The sequence below is a fragment of the Aricia agestis genome, chromosome 4 (assembly GCF_905147365.1).
Source record: "Aricia agestis chromosome 4, ilAriAges1.1, whole genome shotgun sequence".
Classification (NCBI taxonomy): Eukaryota; Metazoa; Arthropoda; class Insecta; order Lepidoptera; family Lycaenidae; genus Aricia; species Aricia agestis.
In genome coordinates this window covers 6788832-6804738 of record NC_056409.1, presented here as the reverse complement: position 1 = coordinate 6804738, position 15907 = coordinate 6788832, and the positions used below count along the sequence as shown (strand labels likewise).

The 15907-nt window shown below is 33.1% G+C and overlaps 1 protein-coding gene and 1 long non-coding RNA gene across 3 annotated transcripts in view; one reads left to right on the top strand and one right to left on the bottom strand.

The window, feature by feature from the left end:
• The window catches only part of LOC121725858 (glutaredoxin domain-containing cysteine-rich protein CG31559-like), a 72839-nt gene that overhangs the window by 53455 nt on the left and 3477 nt on the right, over nucleotides 1-15907 (bottom strand). The gene's annotated exons all lie outside the window — the stretch shown is intronic.
• Nucleotides 13601-15231, top strand: LOC121725861. Of its 2 annotated transcripts, XR_006035451.1 has the most exons (4): nucleotides 13601-14024; nucleotides 14211-14436; nucleotides 14686-14853; nucleotides 14968-15231. It is a non-coding gene; the product is annotated as an uncharacterized LOC121725861 (long non-coding RNA). The 2 variants fall into 2 exon arrangements; XR_006035452.1 differs by having other exon boundaries at nucleotides 13603-14436.

The following is a 15907-nucleotide window of genomic DNA, read 5'->3' as shown; positions in this document are numbered from 1 at the left end:
AATAAAAAATATAACCTTTTATTCAAGATAAAGTAAATGATGATAAGCTGTAATATTAGCATCAAAAATTATAAGAATTTGCTCACATATTATGAGAAAACTCTTGAAGGTTTTTTTTCTTAAGTACGAGTATCTATTTTATTTAATAAACGCAATATTGAATCAGATAATTCAAAGTATATTATATATTCCTATGAAATATAATATAATCTTTAAATATAAGTCCACTGCCTGCCTGCTTAAGTTTCCAAGAATTATTGCAAGTAGAGAGAAATGTACAATATTAGTTATGATTTCACTTGTTACAAACACTAATGGAAGTAGCCTATTAGGTTTCTAGAATTCATAATAATTTAATTTAAACATTACGATTTGCAGCAATAATTCATTTATTCGCCAATTTCAAAGCAGGTACCGCGACTTTCAAGACACTAAACCAAAGAGTAATAAGTATTTTTTAAATGTTATTTTTTAGAACCCTCTAAAATCCAGTCCTTTGCTCCATCTTCATACCTTTGAAGGCGGTATTTTTATTTAAGGTTTCAGCAATTTTATTATTAAACTACACCAAAATACCAAAATTGATATTCTTAGTAGATACAATAAGCAATTACAAAGAGACTTTCTCTACATTCTAACGATTTCCATAATGAAGTCCTAAAACTGCCAATCGGATTTTGTAACATAATGATACCTCATTACACAATGTACCAATTAGGAATAACGCAGCATAAAAGGACAGAATCGGTTATCATACCGATAAATTATATTATTTAGTAATTCCCTAGGAAGTAGAGAATTAGGCAATACGGTGTAACCGCCGCGTTATATAACTAGCTGAAATAGAGCATTATTTGTTACAGTGTACTCAAGAAAACAATAATTACACTTCTTGCGATTGTTATTTAAATAATATTATAGTATTTAGTATTCGTAGCTTAGCCGGTACCTAACTCTAAAGTCTAATGGCCGGTTTACATTATCAAGTAATCCAATTCAATCCAAAGGTGTACCAGACAAACCTTGCAGGTTTAAGGTATACTCTCAATTAGAAATCTCTAAATAGTATAAAACAAAGTCGCTTTCCGCTGTCTGTATGTATGTGTGTGTGTATGTATGCTTAGATCTTTAAAACTACTCAACGGATTTTGATGCGGTTTTTTTTAATAGATTGAGTGTTTCAAGAGGAAGGTTTATATGTATAACATATGCATAATATGGTAGAGAAACACTGATAATTTTAGAGGTTTCTAATGTTATGTCGTAAATAAATTCATTTTTTTTGCGTTTATATTGCAAACGCTGGCTAAACCCTACTAGATAGATCAAAATAATGTACTACAGTATTGTACACCTTAATAAGGTAAACAAAAAAGTCCGCGATGGTATATGTCTATTTCTTAGGGATAACTCACAATAGCCATTTTTGTTCTTTACTTTTTACGAAAAATAATGGCTTATTTACGAAGCGATTTTAACAATTTACAACATTAACCCTTATCCAAATAAACATGTTTGGAAGCTAAGACATTAAATGTAGATTATAATTGTCTTTTACACTATACAATTTCGATCAATACTTTAGAAGTTTTCAAACGTATAAACTTACGCGGAATCAAAAAATATGTCGCGCGGCGGCGGCCGAGGGACATAGCGGTTACGGCGGAACCGGCCGGGGGCTCTCATAAGCTTCGGGCTTATGTTATTGTAGTAGATAGTGTATTTCGTCATTGTGTGGTTGTGCAGACGGTAACGCAGAGGAGCAACCACAGCGCTTTCTTTCAGATATTCATTGTTTCTGGTTCTTTGGTTTCTGAATTGTCGATAAAAATATATTTGACTTGGTTAGAAAAACGGACTTTTGTTTTTGCTTTGCGATTGGGTTATTTGTTGCTTTGTGGGTATTACTATACGATCATGCCTGGAAGACGTCGTCGTTCGAACATAGGTCGTAGTACAGTGAATGCCAAAAGAGCACGTTCAGTGAGATGAAGAATCGTCAACGGAACGTGAGACTCGCCTCAGCCAGAATAGTGATAGAAATCGGACACAGAGAGAAAGAGAATCGTCTGTAGAGCGTGAGGCTCGCCTCAGTCGGAAAAATGATAGAATTCGGATACAGAGAGAAAGAGAATCGTCTGTAGAGCGTGAGGCTCGCCTTAGTCGGAAAAATGATAGAATTCGGATACAGAGAGAAAGAGAATCGTCTGTAGAGCGTGAGGCTCGCCTCAGCCAGAATAGTGATAGAAATCGAATACAGAGAGAAAGAGAATCGTCTGTAGAGCGTGAGGCTCGCCTCAGCCAGAATAGTGATAGAAATCGAATACAGAGAGAAAGAGAATCATCTGTAGAGCGTGAGGCTCGCCTCAGCCAGGATAGGGATAGGCATCGAATACACAGAGCAAGAAAATCATCCGCACAGACACATAGCAACACCGAACAAAACGAACAACCAAACAGCCACAGACCCGAGAGAGTAACTAATTCATGGGTAAATAAAGAAAATTCTGCCAATTTTTGCGAAACTTTTATCGTTTACGCAGCACAATAGGAAAAATCACCCGATTTTGAAACATTCTTCATTGGTGCTCCGCTTCTATTGGTCTTAGCGTGATAATATATTATAGGCTACATCCTACTAATATTATAAAGGCGAAAGTTTGTTTGGATGTATGGATGTGTGGATGTATGGATGTTTGTTACTCTTTCACGCAAAAACTACTAAACGGATTTTAATGAAACTTTACAATAATATAGCTTATACATCAGAATAACACATAGGCTACAATTTTAACTGACTTTCAAAATGGGGGAGGTGTAATGTTCGTTTTCTTATATTCAACGATTACTCCGCCGTATGTTACCCGATTTTTATATTCACAAAAGTGGTGATCTGATGAAGGATCCATAAGTAATCGAGGGAACTCCTCAAAACTTATAGGGAAACGTGTGGTGACTTCGGTTTCGTGAGAAGTATTCTAAGCATATGCTACCAACAAGTAAGATTTTGCACCGAGATATACCTGGTATACCGTGGTTCGGAAGGTGCTGAGAGAACTCCTGATTCTTTATAGATACAAGTTTGGGAGTTTCGGCGTTGTTTTAAGAACAGGAACCATATGCTACTATGCAAATTACATTCATCATCATCATCATCATCATCACTACCATATTATACCATTTCATAGTCTTTTAGATCGAGACTCGAGTTTGTCAAGCGATAATTAAAAAAAAATCTTTATTTTATTTCTAAAAATAGTTTGACTATAGGCTATATTATATAATATATTATCACGCTAAGACTAATACGACCGAAGAAACTCAGGAAAATGCGGGAAAAACGGGGAAAATATTTTTTATGGGAAAATGTACGGTTTCTGTAAAATTCCTAATTTACGCGGGCGAAGCCGCGCGGGACATCTAGTAAGTTATAATTGTATTACTTAAATAAATAAAAATAAATTCAACGCTGGATTGCTACTAGAATAATGTAAGCGGGCAATGGAATGCAATATGATATTCAGTACATTCCAGTAGCATTTAAGTGCTGAATTGGATCACTGGATTGGAATAATGTAAACTTATTATTTTAGAGTTAACGTGTGTACTCACTATAAAATCAATACCAACATTTTTTTTTCTTAGTTTAGACAAAGTACATACATATTTCAAACCATTTAAATGTTTCTTTTGAATTGTAAACGTTGTTTCTTTAAGTTCACTATTTGACTTTTTTTTTTTTGCTGACACGAATATGTTATTATTATAAAACATAATATTATTTCTAAAAAATGGCGACCTCCTTTATGAAGTTATTGATGATATGGAAACACACAAATAAATTCGAAATACCATTTATATGCATTATTAGTTAAGATTTATTATACTGTAAAATATTACGTCTACTTTGGCCTTCGGCAAGCCTATAGAACTGCCTACGCATCGTCCATATAAATAATATTTAGGTAAATGACCAATAGCTCATTCATATTTTAGCGTGTTTCCAAAAACAATAATATATTACTTATTTATATCATTCCTATTTTATGGTCTGTTTACAAATTGATGAGTTTTGTTTTGTTTACCATCTTACTTTTAAAGCTTTTGTATTGCGTATTCTATTGTTACAATGCCTTCAAAAAGTAGTATAATATTATAATGTTTTTCAAATGCACAATATTTAGGCGTTTTCCATTTTAATATTATAATATTGTTAGTATTGAATAATCAATACTCTTTATAGCGAGAGCAGCAACAATATTTATACTAGGAATTAATTTCTACAAAACTAACGCTATGTTTACGTGGATACCTAACAAAAATTGTTTTGATTTTTACGAACCGTAACCAATTATAGCAAAAAGATATTATATAAATGCTGTGGCTAATTGATCGTTGAACCGTGTAACAAACGGCGGAAAATTTATTCCTGCCCGAACAATGTCAGGCGGGGCGGTTTCAAAGTTTTTACATAAGTATTGTGTCGGATATACCGTCAGTATCATAACTACTTTCATCAACGTTCTCATGTGAAATAGCATTTACAATACTCTCATATTCTGCAATTCAAACATAAATATCATTACATGTTTAAAAAGTGAACATTATAAATAATTGTGGACCTACAACAATACCCCAAAGTACTCCGTGAGCACTTGTAGCTAAAACACGTAACTCCTGACCTGAGGTCACAACGGACAAGGTTGTGTATTACGTGATCCAAGTTATTAACTGACAGGTAGCTTTATTGAATACTTTATCTAAAATATGCAATTTACCACGCAATCATACTTTATATTAATTAACAATTAAAATATGTACTGGAGGTATTAGAAATATCGTGTATAGTTATAATAATTATTATCATCAGTTTGAATGAGATAATAATTGTTTTTAACATTGCTATGATATAATTATTATTAATAGTCTCAGTAAATAAATCTCTAAAAATAATGTTTTTGTTTCCTTGACCCGTAGAATGAGTAAATGGACGGTGGTGAAAACAGTCTTGAAACATTGTAAAAGTCTGTGACGGCACGTACGGTTTCAAAATGAGTATTAACCAGTAGAGTGCCCGGCTGTTATAAAGAAAGCCTTAATTACCACTTATGAAAGTAGTATTTTTATTACGAAGACTATCTCTCTGGACATTAAAATTTTCACTATTTTCTTGAAATAGAGAGAGATATATAATATTACTAGCTGTCCCGGTGAACTTCGTGTCACTTTAAAACCTTTCCTGGACTTCTACGAATATTTTAAGACTAAAATTAGCCCAACCCGTTCAGCCGTTTTCGAGTTTTAGCGTTACTAACATAATTGAAAATCCATTTTTATATATTTGACTTTTAAGTATTATTACAAATCTTTTGTATGCGAGTATAGAAAAGTGTTGTTTTTAGACTTTTTCAGGAAATTTTAATTTTTTTTTTAGAATTTTTCTCTCCGTAAGAACCATCCTCGTACTTCAAGGAATATTTAAAAAAAAGAATTAGCGAAATCGGTCCAACCGTTCTCGATTTTTGCGCTTAGCAACACATTCAGCGACTCATTTTTATATTAAAGATGAGAAATCATTTATACAAAAATAATTACTTTAAATATACGAGTATAAGTGTTGTGTTCTCTAAAACGACATGGAAGTTGTAGGGGTAAAAGGTGCTTTAGGTTTCGAAAAGGACATAGTGGAAAAGTTTTTTTAATCGATAATCTGTAGTTACTTGAAAGACGTCAGACATATATTACCGTGTTAAAGGGTTCGTAAATATTATTACGTGATAATACTCCTACCAAATATTTTATAACATCACAAACGTAAAATGCCTTGATATGCAAGCGACCTTTAATGTTACATATACGAAAGGTCTATAAGAAAGCTACGTGTGCCTGATTTAATAAAGCATCGAGTACATCGATACCATTTGGTCGGCGACAGGTCGTTCACACTCTACGTCATCGAAAAGTGAAACATCTGGAGAATTGCTCAGACGGATATAATTCATTGGCTCGACTTGATTAGTAGGCGAGAAATTATTAGCTTGTCCAGATAAAACAATTTATGTGTTGTGTACATGATGATATAACGTATTTTGTAACTAGAAATATATTATGTCTGATATAAATTACTCTGAAGTTACAACTTGTTTAGATTTCTATTTGACTTTATAACACAGTTTCTGTGTAGTAAATTTTATCAAAACGTTTACTTGTAATTTGGTTTTAAAATAATTCTCTTCTAGACTAACTTCATATTTACTTTTTTCGTTGTTGTGTTCAATATTTCTATCTATTCTTTCAGCAAACTCACACTTTTTCATCAACAATGTTAGCGGTGGCCACATTTCTGAGCACGATGCTAATTCGACACATTCTTCACCATTAGTCTAATTGTTACGCATCATCGGCTTACTTTTCTTTTGCAATTCACTTCTTGAGTGAAAGTGGTGCGTTTGTCATTTTAATGTTTGTTTACGTGCCTTGTATACAAAGTGACACGATTGGTTATTTTTTGTCACCATCATTACCTTCTGAATATTAATCACGGAAGTTATATTGTGTCGTATTTTTCCACGATGTAAAATGTTTTATGGACAACATAATAGCTGGAAGTGATTCCAAATTGAAATTTTCTTCGATATTCTTTGCATAATTCTCGAGTATGAAATTTATATGAGGTGTTTGTTTAGTAACTAAGGAAAATGTTAACTCTTAAACTCCACGTATATGAAATGTATGGTGTGCGGTAAACGTTAATATCTTAGCCTTATGTTCATGTTATGGTACTCCGTTAGAAATCTTAAATTGCTCACCAGAAGAAAGTTTTATATTATGATTACGATCGTGAATTTCCAATTCTTAACTCATTTGAACCGCAGTAAACTATGCATCGAATCTTTTATAAAGCAGACAAAATAATTGACAAACTGGATGAGTTAAGCAAATCTAAATTCATAAAACACACTTTCGAATGCATAGAAAGCCTATAATCACTTCGTCTGGTTAAGATATTCAGAATTTAATTGCAACTTTTGGCAACTCGCTAATTGATGAGTCATGCTCCAATGAATTGTGTTTCTGCATGTTCATTCTTCTTTGTAAATCTTATTTGTTTCTTACTGTGTTACTTTGAAGTCAATGCGCTTAAAACATTTTGTTTAAAAAAGTAAATAAAAATTATTTTTGGCTGTGATCAGACCTTAAAATTTTTGAAAATGATTAATGTAAGTATATAAATTAGTTTAGATGTACCTATTTATTACAATTTAAGTTCTATTGTAAATTATTGTGTGAAATGACCTTAGTTTTTAAAAAACGACCTTAAATAAATAAAAAAAAAGATTATGTTGTGTGTGGAACATGGTTATAATATATTTTTTAAGTTTTGAAGATACCGAAGGAGGTTTTAATCACTTTAAAGAAGTAGACACTCGGCTGTGCAGTGTGCAATGTTTAACGAAGGCACAACATATTTTTTTACTCGAAATTCGTTGTGGAGTATTGAAAAATATTTACGTGAATGTGAAGGTACGTATTGCACGTTGGTATTACCAAATGTGAATACGCAATAGCTTTGGGAAATTACAGAATACAATAGCCTCAAGGTGTGGTCACAACAAAAATTAGACAATTGCACGCCTAATCAGCCGAAACGAGACAAATTTTGAAAACAATTCCATTGTTTGTATAGAAACTGAAACGTACGGGTTTTCTAAGACGAGAATGCTTGGAGAATCAAATATTCGGACTTGCAAAATCTGTATTTTTAAATGGGTTTCTCAATTTACTTTTATTAAATTACAATAATTACAAGGTATATATTATGCTGAAAGTGATTAAGGCATCGATGGGTACAAAAACATAAAATTAGTGTAGTAGTAGTGTAGTATGTAGTAACTTTTCTCTTGTTTCGTTATGTACTGACTATATATAATGAAAGAAGAGAAATGAAGCGCGGCCTCACTACGTACAAAATCAATACAAAATTTAATGTCAAAAATAATGACGATACACCGCTAGATATTTCAACTTTAATTCATCAAGCCCGGTATATACGGTCGCCGGTGACCGGGACACAATAGAAATTCTATTGTTCTCTTGTTGTTCGATGTAAACTGACCCTTATATTAAAGAAATATCCATTAGTAAGACATGTTATATCGCGTCGAGCTGCCTCTCAGCTATAATCGCTTATATTATTTTCCTCGTACATTCCGATGATAAAATTCCCTTCTCGACGCATTAGTAAATCAGACTGCAAATTATCCTGACACCCTGACAGACGTTTACAATAAATACAAGTCCTCGATTTCGCCTGAGGTCTCTGAACATCGAGGAACAGGTTTCAAAAGCTATAACTTTTAACAACTAATGACGCACAAAGAATTAGCAAGCGGACGTGGCAATTAATATAAAATGCATTACGAATTACGATCAAACCACTAGGAAGTCGGAGTTCTAAAATTGAATTACTTTAAAAGTCGTAGATAAAACAGTTAAAGGTTTTATTGTTAGTATTACCTAATACATAAATAAGATGGTTACGATGATTGTGCTCGTTAAAATAATATGGCTAAAGATATTGGGAACAGATGGAGGGCTATAATCTTCTAGACCTTTTTATGCTGGTCAAAGTACTTATAAAACAAGCATTATGCATTTGCATCTCGCGTAACGGGACCACTACACGACTTGCATTCTAAAACCCTTAATGCCGTGTGCACTATCAACATGTAAATCATCTTTTATCTTAATCGTATGGTAGAGGCGAGGTATGTAAATTTTATTGAGTCGATTTAGTTTTATTTATTTAGCTTTTGAGTTGAATTAAATTGAAATATTTTTCTCTTAATTACAAAAAGTAAATCTAAGTTCAACAATAATAATATGCACATTGCTGATTGCACATACCACAACAATACACGTTATTTTACGAGACAAACATACCAACTCTTTATATAATAATATGATAATAAACACGAATAGAGAAACTATAGTTTTTGAAGGCACACGTTTCAAATGTCAATGTCAAAGGAAGCAGATATATACACTCACTTCTGTAGCTTGTATGTCGCATACAAATGTTGTATTAACATTAAATTTACATTCATATTTTATTGATACAGCTCAAGGATTGTGCGTAAAATACACGGTTATAGAGATTTTATTGACAATACGACAATAGAAGTCCTTAAGTTTTGTTTAACGCGTTGATAAAATATTAATGCCAGCCAAAAATATCTTAAACGACTTTATTAATAACTATTAATAATATCTTTGCAGTTACCATGGTTTTGGAACGAAGTTCTTTATCGCGCGTTCGGCGTAAAGGAGGCTAGACAGAACGATATTTGACCTCGACACTTTTTTATTAATACCTGCATGGTAGGGGCAGAGGGCGTTGATAGTATTCCTGTGCGTCAACTAGATGGCGTTTTTTGAGAATAAACAGTGACGCGTTGTTAGTATTCCTGGGCGTCAATAGATGGCGTTTTTTTTAATATTTTCTTGAGTGTATATGTCATATTATGTATACGGGTTTTTTGAACATAGAAAGAAATAGAAGAAATAACTTCGTTCCATTCGGATGTCCCTTGACACCTCTCAAGTTTTTTTTATTATTGAACTACCGTTAAATTCCCTGTTTCTAAGATTTTTTTCACAAGTTTATCTTTTTACTATTCACAAGTTTATCTTAATTGGCCAACATTAAAGCTTAATCCTGCCAAAAAAAAACTCAGAAACCGGCCATAATATGAACTTTTGTTTTGTTCTGAGTGGATTCCACTCAACTTAACATTATTCGGTTATTTTGAAAACTGAGATACATATAATATTTCCTTATAATGAAAATACCAATGTTGTTAAGCTGTATAAAATATACCACATCCAACCTTCCTAACTCCCCAGTTGGTGGGCAGGAGCAAAGTGCGGTGACGCGTATCCACATACTTTTTGTACTTTTTAATTCCCATACCATTATCCCATGGTACTCTGTTCAACGACGCGACTCGGTCTTGACAGAAAGCTGATTAACAGTGCACATTCAAGATTTATTACTGACTCGCACTTCAAAAGCACATTTTTGCTTTTACAGTAGATAAGAAAAGGCTCAAAAAATACGAAAAAAAAAATTTTTTTTTTTGTAGTTTTATAGCTTGTTACTTTCATAATTCAATGAATAAAACACATTAAAACGTATATGGGGTGTAGGTAACAAAACTAAGTGATCTGGGGGGGATACACGGGACAATTTGTCGTTTCGATCGATCGACCAGAAAATCGTCCAATCGATCTTTTGAACGTCAAATCGTTTGCGATATTGCTACACACATACAATTTGTCGTTCGATTTTAACATCGAGGAGATAAATCGTTACGATAATTGTCCCGTGTATGGCCACCTTAAAGTTTACTATTTATGATGTAGAAAAAAACTACTTGCTAGATCTCGTACAAACTAATTTTCGTTGACTAAGTTTTTATAGTAGTGTACATTTTTTTTAGAATTATCATGCCCCTACTTTAGAAGTTAGAGGAGGGGGGGGGGGGGGGGGGACACATTTTACCACCTTGGAAGAGTCTCTCTCGCAAACTATTCAGATTATAAAAAATGATATTAGAAACCTTAATATGATTTTTGAATACCTATTCATAGATACCCCACAGGCCCACAGGTATAGGTTGGATAAAAAAAATTTTTTTGTACCTATGGGGACCACTAAAATTTTTAATAATTTTTCCATTTTTGTATCAAAATCTTAATGCGGTTCATAGACTACATCTACTTACCAAGTTTCAATAGTATAGCTCTTATAGTTTCGGAGAAAAGTGGCTGTGACATAGGTACCGACCAACAGACAGACAGACATGACGAATCTATAAGGGTTCCGTTTTTTGCCATTTGGCTACGGAACTCTAAAAAGTAACTCTTTCAGCGCTGACACTTACACAACGAACTCGATAAAGGGTATCTTACACACCCTAAAGTAATTATCACTTTTGTTGTATAATATTATACTGTATATTGTAATAGTTTTTGGTTATCTAAAGTCTGCATTTAAATCTTATATCTTTAAACGAGCAATTCTTGTATATATATTTATAATTGAAACCTCGGAATCGGCTCCAACGATTTTCATGAAATTTAGTATATAGGGGGTTTCGGGGGCGATAAATCGATCTAGCTAGGAATCATTTTTAGAAAATGTCATTTTCATCGAATACCGAGCAAAGCTCGGTCAAATAGCTAGCTAATCACACATCACTGTTTGGACCTTCGAGACATCGGTATTGGGAACGTAGGATAATTTCCAAGTAGAGTAATATACGAAAGTATGTTAAATATGTTGAACAGATATTAACAACATGGCTATCGACAATCCCTATCATTATTCAGTTACAAACCAGCTCTATCTAGGCTAACTTTTCACCTTGTTTTTCCCGTCATGTACAACTGATACTTGCTTGAAGAATAGACATTCGATATCGTCCCTGATATTATTATTACTAGACAGTAATATTTTATAACAGTTGCTAAAATCATCGTCTACGTGATAAATATTTTTTTTTATTTAAGTTAACTTAAGGTGAAGTCAATAAAATATAAAGAAAAAATTGAATAATAAACATGAATGAATATTCAAAGTATGTTAGAAAAAAAAACTAAAAATGAATTAAACCATAAAAATTCGAAACATTACATTAATTTCATGGCTACTTGCATAAGCTTTTCATATGTTTTAAATGACATTCCACAGCCTGCAAGGACGTCAATTTTTAGTCACAGATTAGTAAGATATGGGTTGAGTATTTTTTGGTATTGCAACACATAATTAAGGTCAGGCGCACACGCAACCTTTTCAAGTGTGAGAACAACTAATTAGCAGCATCAGTTCTCAGGATGATCGTTTTCTAAGATCTCTTCATACCAGTATAATGAAGATATCTTCATTCTAGAGGTTTCTTTAGATAGCAATGGCAGTTTCTCTTTAGTGGTAGGAGGGTCCTAAATAGGATGAATATTATAAGGTCCCTTAAGGTATAATATTATGCTCACAAATTGTTAATTTTGCAGTTAGTTATTATGTTACGATAATTATATGTAACTAGGTTAAGAAAACATAGAATATATTACAAAATAATTGGCTAACTTTTATTAAAATTTTCATTAAAATGTAACCTACCCCAATTTTGTTTCTTCAATATTTATAAGTCGACGGAGTCCCGCTACGGGCTTTTATATCTGGGTGGTTCACAAAAAAATAACCACGATGGCTTGCCCGATACGACTTTATTGGAACCCAATAAAGTCGTATTGGGCCAACATTGCTATTGATTACCTAAGAATTATAATATACTATTCTTATACAACACTTTTGGAATGATAAATTATCGACCCCTACTCACCACAGCCTTACGATCAGAGTTGGGCAAAAAGTAATTAGATTAACAATTACACAATTACAAATACATTGTAGTTGTTAATCTGATTACAAAATAATCAGATTGATGAAGTAATTGTGCACCTGAAATTAACCAGTAGTCGATTCGAATGTAATTGGAATAAATTTTATTCTAATTACAATGTAATCAGATTACTTGTAATTTAAATACATGGAATTACTTTTTTTTTTTCATAATGATAAGTCCTAGACCCTAGTTTAACGTCGGTGTATCCTGGATTGACAGTTCACAATAGGACTTCCCATTTCGTAAAATAATCACAAATATTCGTTAACTCAGAAATAATACTTATAAACTAATTTTTTTTTTATGAAATAAGGGGGCAAACGGGTCACCTGATGGAAAGCAACTTCCATCGCCCATGGACACTCGCAGCATCAGAAGAGCTACAGGTGCGTTGCCGGCCTTTTAAGGGAATAGGGTAATAGGGGAGGGTAGGGATGGGAAGGAAAGGGAATAGGGGAGGGTAGGGAAGGGAATAGGGTAGGGAATTGGGCCTCCGGTAAACTCACTCACTTGGCGAAACACAGCGTAAGCGCTGTTTCACGCCGGTTTTCTGTGAGAACGTGGTATTTCTCCGGTCGAGCCGGCCCATCCGTGCCGAAGCATGGCTCTCTCACGTATATTTAAATTGTGGTTCGAATAAAGGTGAATGGCAGGATCCATACAGCATAATTTTGTTGTTGTTTTTCAACAGAATTTTTACTATGTAAGTACACACAACAGAATTTTTATTATGGCAATTAGACTATCTATTTTGATAAACTTATCTAAATAGGTATTTATAATGTAGATCTATCAGGATCTGATGGCGATTTTTAGCAGCAGATTATCAAAAAATTTCCTTGATCATTAGATAGTTTTTTATATTTGCATGTTTCACACACAGAATCAGGCGCTATAAGAACCCCGGTATTGCTAGAGTCAATACTCAATTTACTTTCTCACTTTTTGCTATCAGATTCTAGTAGACCTATCATTTTATGTTATATTTTTTTAATGTTGCCATAAGTAAAATACTTAATAAATACTAAAGTTATTATAGAAACGTTTATTATGAATTATTATTAAACTCTTATTTACTTATATCTCATAATGAAAAGAATATATTACATAAAATCACATTACATTGTACATATTATAAATGTACTTATATTTTGTTCTAATTTTTTCCATCGATATTTTTTCTTGTCATGGCAATCAGTTAAAGAGGCCATTTATAAAGAAGAAGAAGAAGACAGATGAAGAAAATCATTAGAAAATCTCAAATCTCAATAGGTACCTAATCCATTAATCTCAACTTGAACCAAAGATTATGAAACCCGCGGTAGTAATTATTATAATATTATTATCTTTGTATGAAACTAATAATCAACATCCAACACAATCAACGGTAGCAGCATGTACCTATTAATTTGTTTGGGTAGCAGTTGTGAGTTGTGACTTGTGTTTGTCAGTTATTTTCTGTTGTTTTCAAATTGAGAACTGAGAAGGCCTGCTTTATGCGACGAGAGTAAAGATCTTGTGAATATTAATCGACTGTGGATATATCTTGGATATTATGTAAGTAGTTTACTTCAAATAATATATTTTACGTGTTAGCCTAACCATGAACTTTTTATTAAATTTTAAGTGTTGAAATGTTTTCCTTTCATTTTAAACCATGAAACTAATCTAGCAAAGTACCTATTATTAAGGAAAAAGTATGGAATAATTAACAATACTTCTAATCACTATCATTATTTCCAGATTACACCTACTGATCATATTTGCCATGCATGCTGGCAACTTGCGTATCATGCATCTACTGAAAATATGTCCAGCAGCAGCAGCGGTTGGCCATCATAATATCTGTGTTGTATCATGTGGATTATCCATAGTAATAGCAAATCGATGTAGAATTTTAATTGAAGGGACAAATGAAGAACAACAAAGAGTGGCTTCTATAGTATCTTCTTGGATTCAAGCACGAGAGGTAAACAAACAACCAAACAAATCTTTATTTTCACATAAAAAATTTACAGGATATTCTTACACAATCACTGATCTCCATACTAGGATTCCCTGAGTTGTGGAGACCAGTAAGGTATTAAAATAAATTTATATGTAGTACCATCACTAGTGTTTCTTAATTCATTATTGCAGTAGGAAATAAAGTAATTTATTTCCTCAGCGTGATACCGGATTCATGGCAAGCTTTTCTCTAATTATATTTTTATTTTAGCTTTGGTCTCAAGATGAAAAACCAGAATAGTCCAAGTAATTGAGGACTTTCAACCTGAATATATGGAATCAGCTTTAATGTGTACTGTATGTGGCCAGTCTGGACACCACAACTTCAGACTTAGAGTGGAATCCTGAAAACATTACTCGTTTGCTGGAGCAACAAGAGGTATATAGTTTAAACTCTAATCTAATAATCAAATTAACGTATGTCAGTGTTTAATTTGTTTTTTACTATTGTTGTTTTGATATCTGTCCATCTCATCAAATGATTTATTTACAGATGTCATCTTTGAATGAAGTTTCTGGAGTTTGTTGGAACCAATCTCGAGACATAAGGTCAGATATTCCAGAAGCTGATGAAAGATCCCAACAAAATATAGTGTTGTTCAATATAAAAAGAGCAGCTGAAACACCAGGACATTGCGTTTTTCAAGAATGCATGAATCCTGAGCAAAATGTTGTGCCTCGAGTTGCCTGTGCCTGTGTTGTGTTGTTGTGCTTTAAGCTAAAAAAAGTCCTGCCTTTTAACTGCCAACAAAATAAGTTTTTCCAGAAAGAAAAACTTATTTTGTATTTATTGTAACAGAAAGAAACATGAATGGTCAGGTCGCTATCAAAAGCTATTGCATTGTAGGCCTAAGAACAGTGGGATGCTGCTCACATGTTTATGAGCATCATTTGGTACCTAAGCTATGCTCGCCATGAGGGTACTCCTGCCCCTGCCCCTATCTTAGATAAATATAATTGTAATAAGAATAATTATGAAGTTATAAATTATGATAAATTTTTCTTAAAAAAAGTGTTGTTTTATTACCCGTGTATGTAGTACTTATATCTTAATGCCTGCACCCGAACCTTTTGTAATCTACAAACGTAGCGTACAAGCACAAAACAGCATAATATGATTATAGGTAAGGAAATGCTTAAGCAGCTCCGTAGTCTACAAAAATTATTATGAATGCCTTGCCGAGCTTAAAGAGTATGATCTAAAAACAAAGGGATTATGGTGTCCTGCAGACCAAGAGGAAATTTTGTGTTCAGCTGTCACTTAACATACAAAACACAACAGCTGAAGCTGTCATTTAACACTATTTTTATGGGAGTGTAGTATTTCCCCGGTTACCGCTGTCCATTTTGACTGCAGGTCTAGCAGCTTGGCACTACCACTATTAAACTTCATAATTAAGTATTGAATTGTTGCACTATGCTTTTATACTGAA